Below are 15,600 nucleotides of genomic sequence, written 5' to 3'. Positions count from 1 at the left end.
ACTTTCTATTGGTTAAGCCTCCCACCCTGCAGTACGTTGTTATGGTGACACAACCAAGTACATGGATGACCTAACAAACCCTTGGGGAAGACTTTCCAGGAATGGCTAGAAGAACCTTGTAAGGAATTTCATTGTGCGGCCATGGCACACAGCTTAACACTCTTCATTTCCCCAGGGCTGGAGAAGGAAATGGTACCCCGCTCCAGGATTCTTGCCTGGAGAATCCAGTGGACAAAGGAGCCCGGTAGGCTATAGTCCATGGGGTCGCAAGAGTGAGACACCACTTGGCAACTAAACCACCATCACCGTTTCCCAGGGCATCTTTAGTAAAATAGCTGTCTCTTGTTAACGAGTTGTGAGGTTGTGTCTGTTTTAGAAGATACAAGGCAGATGCTGAATGTGGCCACAGAGGGAAAAATTAAGCCATCCGTGAGAAGTCAGTGCCCACGAGTGACACAGGACACGTCTCCATCATGCTCACTGGCCAGCTCCACAGGCACCCTGGCACTGAGTGCTCCTCCATCACGTCCCTAGACGGGCTCTTGGACCGCAACTCCCAGCCAGCCGCATCTATGCTCTTGGGCAGTGGCACCCCAATACAACCAGCCATGAGACCAAGGATGGCAAAGGCTCCATGACCCTTGTCTTGGACTCCCCAAGGACAAGGGTAATAGATAACAAATGGATGGTCTTGGACTATAAAAGCACTGAGTACTAAAGAACTGATGCTTTCAAATTGTTATGCTAGAGAAGACTCTTGAGAGCCCCTCGGACTGAGGGATCAAACCAGTCAATCCTAAAGGAAATCAACCCTGAATATTCATTGGAAGGACTGATGCTGAAGCTAAAGCTCCAGTGCTTTGGCCACCTGATATGAAAAGCTGACTCATCAGAACAGACCCTGATGCTAGGAAAGATTGAAGGCAGCAGGAGAAGGGGGCAACAGAGGGTGAAATGGTTGGATGGCATCACCAACTCAGTGGACATAAGTTTGAGCACATTCAGGGAGATAGTGAGGGACAGGGAAGCCTGGCGTGCTGCAGTCCATGGGGTCACAGTCGGACATGACTGAGTGACTGAACATCAATAATGTGGTTCTGATGAGCAGTCAAGTTTGAGAGTCACTGCTTGAAGCACTGAGAGGACACACACACACACACACACACACACACATCACTCACTCCTTCCCAACTTCTCAGGCTCACTCTTACTACCTGCCTCTACTTCTCCTATCCCCTGTTAGGAAGTGCATAGTCATTGCTGACTCTTACATGTATTAATAACAATCTTATTTAAATAGCTTCAACACATCCCTATCCAATAACTCTCCTTAGGTCAACCAAACACCGTCTTACATGGAAGATGGACCAGAAAACAGAAGCTTAGAACTGTAATTCTTGACGTGAGCCATCGTTTGCCTTATGACCTTGGCCAAGCCTCCGCATTCCTCAGCGTCTCATTTCCTGCACTAGTAATATAGAAATATTAAAACCTCACATCTGCCAACCTAAGCAAAAATATATACACTAAATATATTGAGGTGGGAGATAAATTTTGAAAGAACTTCAGGAGAATTAGATCTACAGCTTCATATATTAGATCTGGGGGAATTCTTCAGCCTTGCTGAATTAAAATACAGACATATGGTTCTGCAATTTATGAAAAAATATATAATATGGACAGATTATTTTCATTTTCTTGGAAGCATGGGCCTGCCTGAAGGTGCAGGGTTGGGCCAGGCAATCTTTCAAATCTTCCTTTGGGCTTATTTATAGGAACACTATATACTGATGACCTAAGGCTTTTCATCAGACTTTCATACCCAGTGCACCATTGGTATACAATGGCAGGAGCTATGGGGACTTTAAGAAAATCCATCTCCTCTTTCATTTCTCCTCCTTCGTTTCTCTGCCTCTTCATGGCTTTTGGTGGCCACCACGTGCAGTCACAGCTCTGTCCTAGTCCCTAACCAGGGAAGGTTTCAGGACAGACAGAAAATGTGTCACTCTGATGGAGCGATTCACCAGCCCAGCATCACTGACTGGTTTGCCCCCTTCCTTCTGCCTTCACTGCTCCCCAGCTAGAAGCCAGCTGTGGTCCCTTGGTGACTGTAGGTCCCCAACCCAGAGTCTGAGCATCTCCACCTTAATGGGAGGCCCCACGGGCTACAGTCTTTGATCCCCCACCTTGATTCCTGCTGCCTTCAATTTTATGAACAATCCCTCCTACAGAGTCCACCTGTCTCCAACCTCTAGACGCACATGGTCCAGAGCCAGGACGTTACCCTGGTTGTATCTCAGTCAGTTCAGTCGCTCAGTCGTGTCCAACCCTTTGTGACCCCATGGACTGCAGCACGCCAGGCTTCCCTGCCCATCACCAACTCCCAGAGCTTGCTCACTCATGTCCGTTGAGTCAGTGATGCTATCCAACTGTTTCATGCTCTGCCATCCCCTTCTCCTCCTGCCTTCAATCTGGTTGTACTTACACGTGTGGAAATGCAAAGTTATTCAACAAACCTCTCCTGGAAGCATTTCTTTATCATAATGCTTCATTCGTGTGTGTATTGTCTGCAAAAATTTAGTCTCTCCTTGAGTTTTTGTGGTTGTTATTTAGTCCCTAAGTCATGTCCAGTTCTTTTGCAGCCCCACAGACCATAGCCCACCAGGCTCCTCTGTACATGAGATTTCCCAGGCAAGAACAGTGGAGTGGGTTTCCATTTCCTTCTCCAGGGGATCTTTCCAGACCCAGGGATCAAACCTGGGTCTCCCACATTGCAGGCAGTTACTGTCTGAACCATCAGGGAAGCCCATAATTGGCTATGCTCCAGTATAAATTAAAAGTTTAATTAAAAAAATAAAATAGATAACCAACAAGGACTTACTATAAACAAATACAAATAAATTAATTAATTACTGGCATGACTAATCTGTTTTAAACCTCCCTGACCTGTGTTTTATTGCCTTTTTAAAGAAAAAATAGATTAATGGAAATATTTGGTCGTGGTCTTCCAATGTTTAAGCAAATGTCACACGGCTGCCATCCTGGCATTGCAGGCTTATTGTCTCTGTGCTTTCTATTCTCTCCCACCCACCCTGTGTCTCTCTGTCTCACTTAAAATAATGTGAGTTTACTTATCCTAACTTCCACCCCGCCTGACCCTCAGTGAGGTCACTCTTTCCTTACAAAGGCTCCCTGAGAAGGAGAAAAGGGGGATTCTAGAGGAATGGGACAGGTACACATTGAGTCCATCAGGCACGGTTCCATGGACTTCTGTCATCTCATCTTCTAGTTTCAGTTGCCGCAATCTCATCTGCAGCCGCTAGTATTCTCAAGGTCTAAGTCACTCCCTGTTTACAGATGAAAAGGTCATCTTACAACCTGCAGTCCCTTTTCGCCCAATTAAATGTGCGAGTCAGCCCCCAGGGTGAAGCCTCCTGGAAGGCTCCCAGAGCCGGTGTGCCACCCCCCACAGCTCACTCTTTGTTGGAAAGGTCAGTAGGTATTTATGTTCAAAGAGCCCTTTCTCTAAGGCCGACAGTGACAACATTCGGAATTGTGCTTTGTTGAGCCTTTAATTAGTTCCCCGGTCTTTCCTTCCTCCACAGGTGAGCTCCCCCAATTCACTCTCCAGACACTGTCCTCGAAATTTCAAATCAGTGGTTCTGCAGAGCCAGCCCACTTGTCCGGTGTTGCAAGCTAAATTGTGCTCCCCAGCTACCTCCTACTCCCACCGCATATTTTGGAGGTGGGGCGTTTAATGAGATGATGAAGACAAAATGAAGTCATATAGATGGACCTTGGCCCAGTGTGGCTGGTGTCCTCATGAGAAGAGGAGGTCAGGACACAGACACACCCAGAGGGACAATCATGTGAGGACACGGTGGGGAGATGGCCATCGACACACCAAGGAGCGAGGTCCCTGGAGACACTGACCCTGCTGGCACTTTGACCTTGGACTTCCAGCCTCCAGGCTGTGAGAAGATAAATGCTGTTGTTTAAGCCACCCACTGCATGGTCCTCTATCATGGAAGCCCAGGCAGATTTGGACCATGGCGGAGGTTCTTTCTTGGAAGATGCTCCAGTGGCCATCCTCAGACCCCTGCCCTTCCAGGACTGAAGTCTCACTCCCCAGCTGCTGAGTGTCTATGATGGTGATGAACCCAGCCCTGCCCTCAGTCCCCTGGGAACCTGCCCTCAGTCCAAGGGAGCTGCCTCACCCAAAGCCACAGTGCTGTTCTAATGACATGTCCACATCCAACAAAGGCCTGGACCCCTTGCCCAGTTTGAGACAGTCCTCCAGGGTCCTCCATCCCAGCTCTGAAACTTCCTGTGAGTCTGCTGGAGTCATAGCCCACATCCTCCACCCCAGTCCTACCCTGGCCTTCACTCTGTGGACCAAAGAAAAGTGCACAACCTAAAAGCTGAGAATTGGCAAGCAAAGCTGAGCATCTAAGTCTGGGACACGGCATCTCAGATAGCTCTGAGAGACTGCTCTGAAGAGGTAAGGAGGGAACCAGGATATATAGCAGTCTTTACTACAAAGACCAGGTAGTCAGAACATCAAAAGATGACTGCTAATTAAAGATAACATCTCAGGTTGATGACTTCAGCACTCTTGTATGCATGGGAAGACACAAGAGTGTAGGCTCATGGAGATCACTCCTGTGATGTGCACCTTAAATATCTGGGGGGCTTCCCAGGTGGCTCAGATGTTAAAAAAAAATCCACCTCTAATGCAGGAGACCCAGATTTGATCCCTGGGTCAGGAAGATCCCCTGGAGAAAAGAATGGCAATCCGCTCCAGTATTCTTGCCGGGAGAATTCCATGGACAGAGGAGCCTGGCAGGCTACAGTCCATAGAGTTGCAAAGAGTCAGACACAACTAAGTAACACTTTCACTTTTCACTTTAAATATCTAAAGCCAGCATCTTGCTTTTCTCCATCTTGAATCCCTTCAGGGTGCACAGTCAGGGTGACTGCCAGGGGTGAGAGCTTGGCAACCTATTCATCTTCACCCTGAGTCTCCTCAGGACTCACCGATGGCATGGCTGTAGAAGCTGATGGCTGTGGCATCCTTTCTCTAGCAATGTGGCAGGGGAAAATTTTTTTTACTCACAATTTCCACTTGGTTGTGATAACAGGACACCTGTCATACCCCATCACCCTGCAAGTATTCTAAGCTCCGCCTCAGAGTCTACTCACAGGTACAACCTGACACCCAAGTGCTGGGGGCAGTGGGAGACAGCAGACTCTGACCTGGGGTTGGGAGCTGGCCCAGTTGGGAGTGCGTGTGCTTGAGTGTCCAAAGTATGATAACATGCCTAGATTCGCTGGGTTTGGGGTAATGTCCGTCAGGGGTGAGAAGTTAGGACTTGTGAATGCTACATGATCAGCCCATGGTCATGAGAGTACCTGGGAGACATCCTCGCGGGTCACGTGGGATGAAATGGGTCTTGCATCTCACACAGTGTCTCCATGAGAAACCCCAAGTGATCTAGAAATTAAGTAACAGGTCACTTCATTGTTGCTACTCACCTACAATATAACTTTCAATTCCCTGTATTCAGACCATCCAACTATTTGCCCTTGAGAAAATGAATAGTTTGTTTGGTAGTAAAATTTAAAAATTTGATCATGGTTTTTCTTCTTGGGTATATAAAATAGTAGACCCCACTGTCTCAGCCCCTCAAAACTCAATAGAGTACTTTGTACCAGGGTTGTGCTGGTCCAACCAACAAAATAAAGATTGTGTGTGTGGGTGTCTGTCTGTCTGTCTGTCTGTCTCAAGGGTAGGGGTTGGAGAAAAGGAAAAACAGAAAGTACACAATCATAACATATTCTCAGAGGTACCCCCTAAACTGAACACAATTTAAATGGGTCATGGAAGAATTATATATGGTGCCCGCTCACTGGGCCTAATGTATATGTCAACAGATGATAGGAAATTGTGCTAAAATCTTTCAAAATGAAAGCAAAAATGATATTCACACTTGACCTCTGCAAAACCTTCCTGTCATTTTAATCATTTCAAGACTGAAAAACATTAGCATTAAAAATGATAAGTTCACTCCATTTAATATAAGCACTTGCTTTAAATAATTCCAAATACTGAATCACACCAAAGAGCTTAATACTGATACGGCAAAAATTAGAAAAAAAAAATCTCAGTCAATTAAATTCAGTGAAATAAAGTCTTTAGAAAAATTTAATTCTCTAGTTAAGCACCTGCGGGAGTGGGTGCAATGTTTCCACTAGAGTGGCCACAGGGTCACTAAGCTCATAAATGAGATATTCTGACTGAGGCATAATTGTGGAGAAGGAAGCTTAAAAAATGCATGAATGCCATCTTATACTTGGATCTCAGAAGGCAAGGTCATTTTCATTACGTAAAGAAATTAACCAGAAAAAAAAGCTTTCATTCATCCGATGAAAAACAGCTTTTGCAAACAGATGCCTACAAAGCAAAACTGTTTTTTTAATTTATTTTTTAATTGAAGGATAATTGCTTTACAGAATTTTCTTGTTTTTTGAATGATAACATTCTAGTCTATCGCTCTATTTTGGCCTGAATAGTCTGAAGGACAGAATGTCATTTATAGCCACTCCCTAGCTTACTGCACACTCTCCCATAAACACATATTTTTTAACGGTAATAGCAACGCCTTTGATAAGATTTCTTGTTGTTGTTCAGTCGCTCAGTTGTGTCTGACTCTTTGTGACTCCATGGATTGCAGCATGTCAGGCTTCCCTGTCCATCAGCAACTCCCGGAGCTTACTAAGAACATGTCCATCCAGTCGGTAATGCTATCCAACCATTTTATCCTCTGTTTTCCCCTTCTCCTCTTGCCTTCAATCTTTCCCAGCATCAGGGTCTTTTCTAATGAGTCAGCTCTTCGCATCAGGTGGCCAAAGGATTGGAGCTTCAGTTTCAGCATCTGTCCTTCCAATGAATATTCAGGACTGATTTCCTTTAGGATTGACTGGTTGGATCTCCTTGCAGCCCAAGGGACTCTCAAGAGTCTTCCCCAGCACCACAGTTCAAAAGCATCAGTTCTTCTATATCAATAAGATCTCTGGGGACATGTAATTCTTCCAGAATTTGTGCATCCTTTGATCCCTAGGGCCGTGGAAAAATACCTAAAACTTCATGAAGTACTTGAACTATTGAAAGAGCAATGAGAAACATGGCAGAATACCAGTCTAGGATGGGTAGAGATAGAGAGACCTGATGAATGGCTATAGGAAGGGGCTTACCCTGGAAGAAGGGAGGACCCCTAGCAGTGAGGAGGAAGATGACACTCACCTTGTGTAAAGTTTGTCTTGGGGAGGACCAAAGACCAGGAGAGGCTGGAGGGAGGGCAGAGGCAAGATACAGAAGGAAAGAGCAAGTGAAATTTCCCCAGAAGTTCCCCTAAAGAATCACTGAGTGCAGGAGGAGAGGGGAAGAGGTCCAGAGCCAAGGAATGGAAATGATTGGAAATTATGTGTAAACGCATCACACTTCAAGTGAGGGGAGTTAGGCAGGGCCAGCAAAATCAGGACCTTGGAGTCAGGCAGCCAGGTAGAAAAAGGAGGCGACTCTGGACATTGATCTAAGAAGGAAAAGTTGCAGCTTCTGAGACACTGGATTGTCCTGTTATTCATGGAGAATTCTTACAGATGAGAACTGGGCTGAACTAAGCGGTTGACCAGGAGGAACTTCATGGGCACTAGCAATGGCTGCCTGAGAGCTGACTCAAAGAACACTTCCCAGGAATGCATCTTCGGTTACTGACCTTTGTGTCCATTCAGGACATGGGCCAGTGGTTATCATTTGGAGCCAGGCAGGAGCTAGGGTCACTTGCTTTCAGAAATCAAGAAAACTAGAGTGCATTTCCAGAGCAGACAAGAAGGAATCTCTCCCTCATCTCTGACACATTCCCCATCCCCCAGAGAGATAAAGGGACCATTTCATCCCACTCACACAGTCACCTGACACCCCCACCCCTGAGTTACCCTGGGCCAGGGTGGGAGTGGCAGATTGTTCCAGGAAACAGGCAATAAATGACCAGTTCTCCTACACACAGTCTCACTCACTTCCCACCACATCCTCACTAGGTAAGTGGTATCAAAGAATAGAAAAGTGAGGCTCACCACCGCTGAGCACAGCCCACTGAGCAGAGCCAGCAGGTGTTGGTTCAATGCGGCGAGGTCCTCTCCAAAGCCTCAGGTCACCACTGCAGGACTCGGCCTTGGCTCAGGGGCTGTGGCAGCCAGCCTGCTCATCCTCGGAGTCTGTGTACATTGCCCTTGTCCTCACCTGCTTGCTTTTCGGACGTAAGCCCTGCAAAACCAAAGGGACAGCATTAGCATGAAAACTGGAAGTCAAGCAATGGACGCCTGTGTTTCTGCTCCATGGTTACACACTGATGGCCTCTCAGCATCACAGAGAGGTCAGATTGCCAAGGTTTCAGCTGCCAGACATTTTATTTTCATTTCCAAAGCACATTCACCTGCCTTATGACATTTAATCCCACTTTGATCTAGGCATGATTAGCCCATTTTAAAAATAAAAAACAAAAACAAAACTCATAGGGTTCAGAGAATTAAAGTGACCTGTCTATCTTGGTTTCCTATTGTTTCCTATATGTTGCTGCCATGGTGAGGTTTGGGATCATGAGAAGTGCAGACTCTCCTCAATAGAAACTTCCCCCAGCCATGAATGAAGTTGATTCAGATATGAATAACCCACATCAAGACCTAGAGAGAAGCCAGGCCCTCTGAAGGAGCTGGGCTCAGTTCCTAAACACTGGAAGTTATCTGAAATCCTGACAGTCAACTTTCAATCCTTGAAAGTCAACTCCAGAAAAAAAGTTCCAAAAAACTCTCATATCTCAAAGAATTTCCCCAAGTGACTGATGAGATGAGAATCTCTTTCCCATTATGTAACAGGTACAATCCATTTTTTAAAATAAATTAAGTGTATTATTTTTCATAATGATGGGATCTAATACTTATAATTATGAAAAGAAAAGAAGTATCGTGTAGATGTCTCTTGCTGTCATCATTCCTTTCAGTGTCTGAGAATAGAATTCTTCCACATATAATGCTGAAACTATTATTTCCAAGTAGTTTAGTGGCTTTTATGAAGATAAAACCTTGAAGATAATTAAGCTGGATTCTTAAGAGGTAACAATCGAAAAAAGCTGCTCTCAATGCCCACAAAAATATCAATGAGATGAAAAACACCCACAGGTCATAGTCATTTGATGTGGAAAATACCCATGTCCTTACTTTGAATTGTTGTCCAATTATAATTATGCTTGTCCATTTTGTAAAAATTAGCTACTTGATAAATAGGTGAATACTGGATCTATTTCCAGACAAATACCAAGACTAATTTCAAAGAAGGGTTTCAAGAAAAAAGTGAGCTTCTTGGCTGCTGAAGGCCCATGTGGATGGAAGACGACCACCGCAAGCCCAAGTTCATGTGCAGTGGTCCCAGCCACATGTGGTCTCTCTCTGTACATGTGGTCAGCTCTCCAAGAAATCAGTCTGGCTAGGTGTCCACCCCTGGATGAACCAGCTATGCCTAGCTATGCCTAGGATGCAGTCACATACCAGAATCATGTTCCTCAGGAGCCCACCCTGAGCCTGGCAGGACCAGCGCATCCTCAAAAAGGAGGTGGTCAGACAGCTTATCAGCTATGCACAGAAAGAAATACTCCCTTTGAAGACTCAAAATGATTGGGTTCTATTGCCAAAGAAACCTGGGGTTCACCCCAGCCCATGTTCCTATGGAGGAAGCAGCTGGCCCTTGGAACAGAATGACTGATGTGGGTCAGGACCACCCCACTCCTTACAGGATGCTTAGCACCCCTGGCCCGCCCGGTAAATGCCAAAGGGACACCTCCCCCATCACTATGACTGAAATTTTGTTTTAAATGCCTTCTCAGAGCACAGCACTGCATGCTATTGAAAAGCACTGAATTTTAGTCCAAACTTCTTGAAACACCCAGATATGGTCCCCAAGCCCCAGAATAAGGTGCAGAATACTGCAAGCTATTTAGCATAAGACAGCAGTCTCTGCCAGCCTCCTGGTTCTGCAAGATTAAGCAAATACACACACCTCCCTGAACCGTGGTTCCTCACCATCCAAAAAAAATCAATTTAATGATACCTCCCTGTAGCCTTATTTTGAGGATTAAGTGCAATTAAGTATTAGGTTAAACCATGGGAAATGTCTAGTTTTGTAGGTCAATTTCGGTTGTTGTTGTTTAGTTGTTAAATCACGTCCGAATCTTTTGCCACTCCATGGATTATAGCCTGCTGGGCTTCTCTGTCCTTGGGATTTCCCAGGAAAGAGTACTATAGTGTGTTGATATTTCCTACTCCAGGGGATCTTCCTGACCCAGGGATCAAACCCATATCTCCTGCATTGGCAGGCAGAATTGGATATCTGCAATTTCATAGGGTTCAGGCCAACATCCCAGAGTTAGTACCATGCCTGGCACATTACAAGAGCTCGATAAATGATATATAGAAATCCTACAAGGATGCAAATTAATCTTGGGTTATATACAATAAAAAAGTTACTTCTAGGTAAGGACTTTGTGCCCCATCCCCCAACCTTGGACAGAATACAACCCATAAAGCTATAAACAGTGGTGGGAAGAAAGTGTCCTTTGTGGAAATTGCAGTTAAATGCCATCTGTGACAGCTCATGACAATCAGAAGAGCGACAAGGAGGCGGCATCCCAGAGGAGCCATCGAGCGTGGTGGCCAGCTGCCCTCCGTTTATGGCAGATACTGGAGGAAGCTATTATCTGTGGTGACTCAGCAGTCAGCCCCAGCAAGACAAAATAAAACCTTCTCCCCTCCAGAAGCAGACAAGCGGGGCTGGGATTGTAGCCGAAGGGACTGGATCGGGAGATGATCTTCATTTTCAATTATCTCAGCCTTACTTTTCACATCAGTTTGCAGAAAAGAAATAACTTGTTTCTCAAGCTCCCCAAGTCCCTAATCACTTGCGTACAAATGCCACCTTCTGGCCCTCCAATGGCCAGCAGGTCAGGAAAACCCAAGAGCATAAATTGCCTGGGTACAGTGAGAGAATGTTTCCACTTCCACTTCTGCACTTTCCACTGGCAGTTAACTTTTAATTAAAAGGTAAAAAAGACATTAATTATCGGTTAACAAATTTCAATCTCTATTCAGACAAGGGAATTAATGTGTTTAAAAAAGACCTCAATAATTATTTCTTACCTTTTAGAAAAGGGGTGATGATAAAGTATATCTCTGCCTCCACTCTTCCCTTCTGGCTTCAGGAAACCTGAGTGCCAGGGCAGCCATTCCCAGCTCCTGGTGGAGGGCTGGAGATTTAAAGACCCCACTGTAGTGCCTGACTAGCTCAGTCAGTAGATCACGAGGCTCTTAACAGTCCCATTGTAGAAAACTTCAGGAGGAAGGGCACCATTCCCCCAGCAGAAAGGGAGGCTGTTGGTGAGCTGGTCACTTTAGGAACCTGGTCCCAGCCTAGACTCCCTTCCAGACCTTTATTCCTGCTTTGCTCCCCATAGAGCTTGGCTTTCTATATGCAGCTAGGAAGGCCACACAGTGAGCTCCACAGTCAGAAGTTGCTAGAGGGCTTTCCTTGGGTGCTCAGTGGTGAAGAATCCACCTGCCAATGCAGGAGACAAGAGTTTAATCCCTGGTCCAGGAAGATCCCACATGTCAAGGAGCAATTAAGCCCATTCACCACAGCTACTGAGCCTGTGCTATAGTGCCTGGGAGTCGAAACTATTGAATCCCCATGCTGCAACTACTGAATCCCATGCTGCAACTACTGAATCCCATTCTGCAACTACTGAGTCCCATGCTGCAACTACTGTGTTCCCATGCTGCAACTACTAAATCCCATGCTGCAACTACTGAATCCCATGCTGCAACTACTGAGTCCCATGCTGCAACTACTGTGTTCCCATGCTGCAACTACTGAATCCCATGCTGCAACTACTGAATCCCATGCTGCAACTACTGAGTCCCCGTGCTGCAACTACTGAGTCCCCGTGCTGCAACTACTGAGTCCCCATGCTGCAACTACTGAGTCCCCTGCTGCAACTACTGAGTCCCCTGCTGCAACTACTGAGTCCCCTGCTGCAACTACTGAGTCCCCATGCTGCAACTACTGAGTCCCATGCTGCAACTACTGAGTCCCCATGCTGCAACTACTAAGTCCCATGATGCAACTACTGAGTCCCATGCTGCAACTACTGAGTCCCCATGCTGCAACTACTGAGTCCCATGATGCAACTACTGAATCCCATGCTGCAACTACTGAGTCCCATGATGCAACTACTGAGTCCCCATGCTGCAACTACTGAAGCCCGCATGCCCTAGAGCCTGTGCTCCAAACAAGAGGGGCCACTTCAGTAAGAAGCAGGCTCACTGCAACTAGAGAAAAGCCCTCACAGCAGTGAAGACCCAGCACAGTCAATAAATAAAAGTAAGAAGTTGTTGTTGTTCAGTCCCTCACTTGTGTCCAACTCTTCATGACTCCATGGACTGTAGCACACCAGCTTCCTTGTCCCTCACTATGGAGTTGGCCCAAGTACATGTCCACTGAATCAGTGATGCCATCCAACTTATTAGAGCTCAAAGCAAAACCTTCCCAGGTAGGAACACAAGGCCAGCTCTTCTCTCATCACCTTACAGACCTCATGTAGCAGGGCTACCCAGTGGGGAGTGTTGCTTCTCTACTGCCTTTCAGTTATTTACATTTGTGAGTTAATTTTTTCTCTCCAAAATCTCCTTCTGAGATATTCTCCTCATTTTTTCAGATCCAGCCCTTTCTTTTCTTCCTTTCTTTCCTGGGAAGAAAAATCGAACCGGTAACATTTATCTGATAAGAGTAAATCAGCCACTGAGAATGGAAAGTTGATGGGTGCGAGGGGATAGATAGGTCAAAGACCCTCCTATGAAGCTGATGGAGCCCTGTCCAATGGCAACATGCTGAGAGGCCATCCACACCATGAATAAATTAGAACCTGGGTCGAATAGAGCAAAAACATCTTTTTTCACTTGCTGGACCTCAGTGTAGGTCATTTTTTAGCTCCTCCACTGGACCTGCAGCACATTTTGAGGTCACAGAACTGAAGACTCCTCAGGGCTCAAGTTTACAGACCAAAGGGCTGAGGAGGAAGCTATGCAAAGGTGAAGCCAGAGGACAGCCACCCACTGGAGTCAAAGACGCTTCCTTCCCTTGGAAGGAAGAGAAATGTGTGCGCCTGTGAGCGGGTCCTTCATTGTGGAGCATCCCCCTCACCTTGCCAGATGCCTGAGTGTCCCATCCACCTCCCTCATCGCCACCTCCTCCAAGACTCTGCCCTGCATTCTCCGGCTGGGGTCCTCACATCCACAGAGCCACCACCAGGTTGTGGGCTTCTTCCTGATTCCAGAGCATCTCATGTTGATCCCCAAGCCCCCATTGACCAAATGCCCTCCTCAGGAAGTCAGTTTCCTAAGTCAGGCAAACACACAGGGCTTCCTGATTTTCAGGATTGTTTTAGTCACTGTGGCCACCTTAACAAAATACCACAGACTGGAAGGCTTAAATAGCAGACACTGATTCATCACAGTCTGGAGGCTGGAAGTCTCAGATCAGGTGCAGGCAGATTTGTGCCTGGTGGGAACTGCTTCCTGGCTTGCAGGGGCACCTTCTTAGTCCTCACAGGGCCTTTACTCAGAGCACACCTGTGGAGAGAGAACTCTCTTGTCTCTCCTTCTTCTTAAAGAAAACTTGAGTGCCAAAGAACTGATTCTTTTGAACTGTGGTGTTGGAGAAGACTCTTGAGAGTCCCTTGAACTGCAAGGAGATCCAACCAGTCCATTCTGAAGGACATCAGCCCTGGGATTTCTTTGGCAGGAATGATGCTAAAGCTGAAACTCCAGTACTTTGGCCACCTCATGCGAAGAGCTGACCCATTGGAAAAGACCCTGATGCTGGGAAAGACTGAGGGCAGGAAGAGAAGGGGATGACAAAGGATGAAATGGCTGGATGGCATCACCGACTCGATGGACATAGGTTTGGATGAACTCCGGGATTTGGTGATAGATAGGGATGTCTGGTGTGCTGCGGTTCATGGGGTCACAAAGAGTCAGACACAACTGAGCGACTGAACTGAACTGAACTGAATCCCATCACAGAGCCTCACTCTCATGACTTTAAAAGTGTTAGTGGCTCAGTCATGTCCAACTCTTTGCAACACAATGGATGGTATCCGGACAAATCCCTCTGACCATGGGATTCTCCAGGAAAGAATACTGGAGTGGGTTGCCATTGCCTTCTCCAGGGAATCTTCCCAGCCCAGGAATCAAGCCTGAGTCTCCTGCATTGCAGGCAGACTCTTTACTGTCTAAGCCACCAAGGAAGCCCTCTAACCATAATCACCTCTCCAAAGCCCCACCTCCAAATACCATCACATCACAGGTTAGGGCTTCAACATGTGAATTAGGGATACGGGTGGACACAAACATCCAGTTCGTATCAGAACTCTGCTCCACAAGTGAGCTGTGTGACTTTGAGAGAGCCAAGTGACCCCTCGGAGCCCTGTTCTCTCCTCCTTCAGTCAGTTTGGGTCTGACCACAAGCTCTTGGTTCACTTGGATGGGTTTAACAGAAAAGGGCTTACTGTTGAGATGGTGTACCCAACTGTAGGCACGATTAACAAAGCAGCAGAGGAAGTTAACCACCAAGGCCAACACTTCAGGAGGCTGTGTCAGCATCTCCCACTGGCTAAACGGAGCAGAGAAGCCTGGTGAGTGTGCTACATGGGCAGCTTCCAGGCTGAGCAGAGAGCAAAGGGTGGAGAATGACCATCAAGGGCAAGTGGAGGGCACAGGGTGGGTAGGAGGTGGGTTGAGTGCAGACATGTCGGTATACACTTTTGTTGCTTTGGTATTCAAGTCATGCAAATGGAGTTCCTGTTCAAATAGATTAATATAAAGGAAAATTTAAACATTCACCTAGGTCCGTCACTGGGACACAGTGGGACCCAGAATGAAAGAGACAACAGGGTGACTTGTGGAATTACATCCACCTGCCCCTCTTGCTCATGTTTACAAAGGGGGCGGAGAAGGGAGCACTCTCTCCATGTCCCAAAGTAGAATCGACAGTTCAAAATGGAATCAAAACGGAAAGACGGAAACAAAGAGCGGTACATAATGCGGGGCTGTGGTTTTGCTTGTTTATATCCCCTGCAGCTGCCACTGCACAATCACAGGGGAAGATTTGGAGGTAAAACGATCTTACTGAAGCTGCGTCCTCCTCCTTGTGAGCAAAGAGAGACCTGTTCACAGCCAGCAAGGAGGCAGCTGTAATGGAAGCCAGTCCTGGGAAGAAGCCAGACACGCCTGGGCACGGCGATGCCAGAGCTCATTGTTTTGCAAGAAGCCATGACGAGGTCCTGTAATAGGAGTGACGTGATGTGACGTCACTGGGTGAGAGCAACTACGCTGTCACCAAGAAGAAACAGCACTGACCTTGGCAGGGGTGCTGGCTTTACAGGTGAGCTAGGAGGGCAGTCAACTGCCCATCTGGCTGGTGGTCAGACTGAACCAGAG

The sequence above is a fragment of the Ovis canadensis genome, chromosome 1, assembly GCF_042477335.2.
Source record: "Ovis canadensis isolate MfBH-ARS-UI-01 breed Bighorn chromosome 1, ARS-UI_OviCan_v2, whole genome shotgun sequence".
Taxonomy (NCBI): domain Eukaryota; kingdom Metazoa; phylum Chordata; class Mammalia; order Artiodactyla; family Bovidae; genus Ovis; species Ovis canadensis.
The sequence above is the reverse complement of the archived record's forward strand: the minus strand, read 5'-3'. Positions refer to the sequence as shown.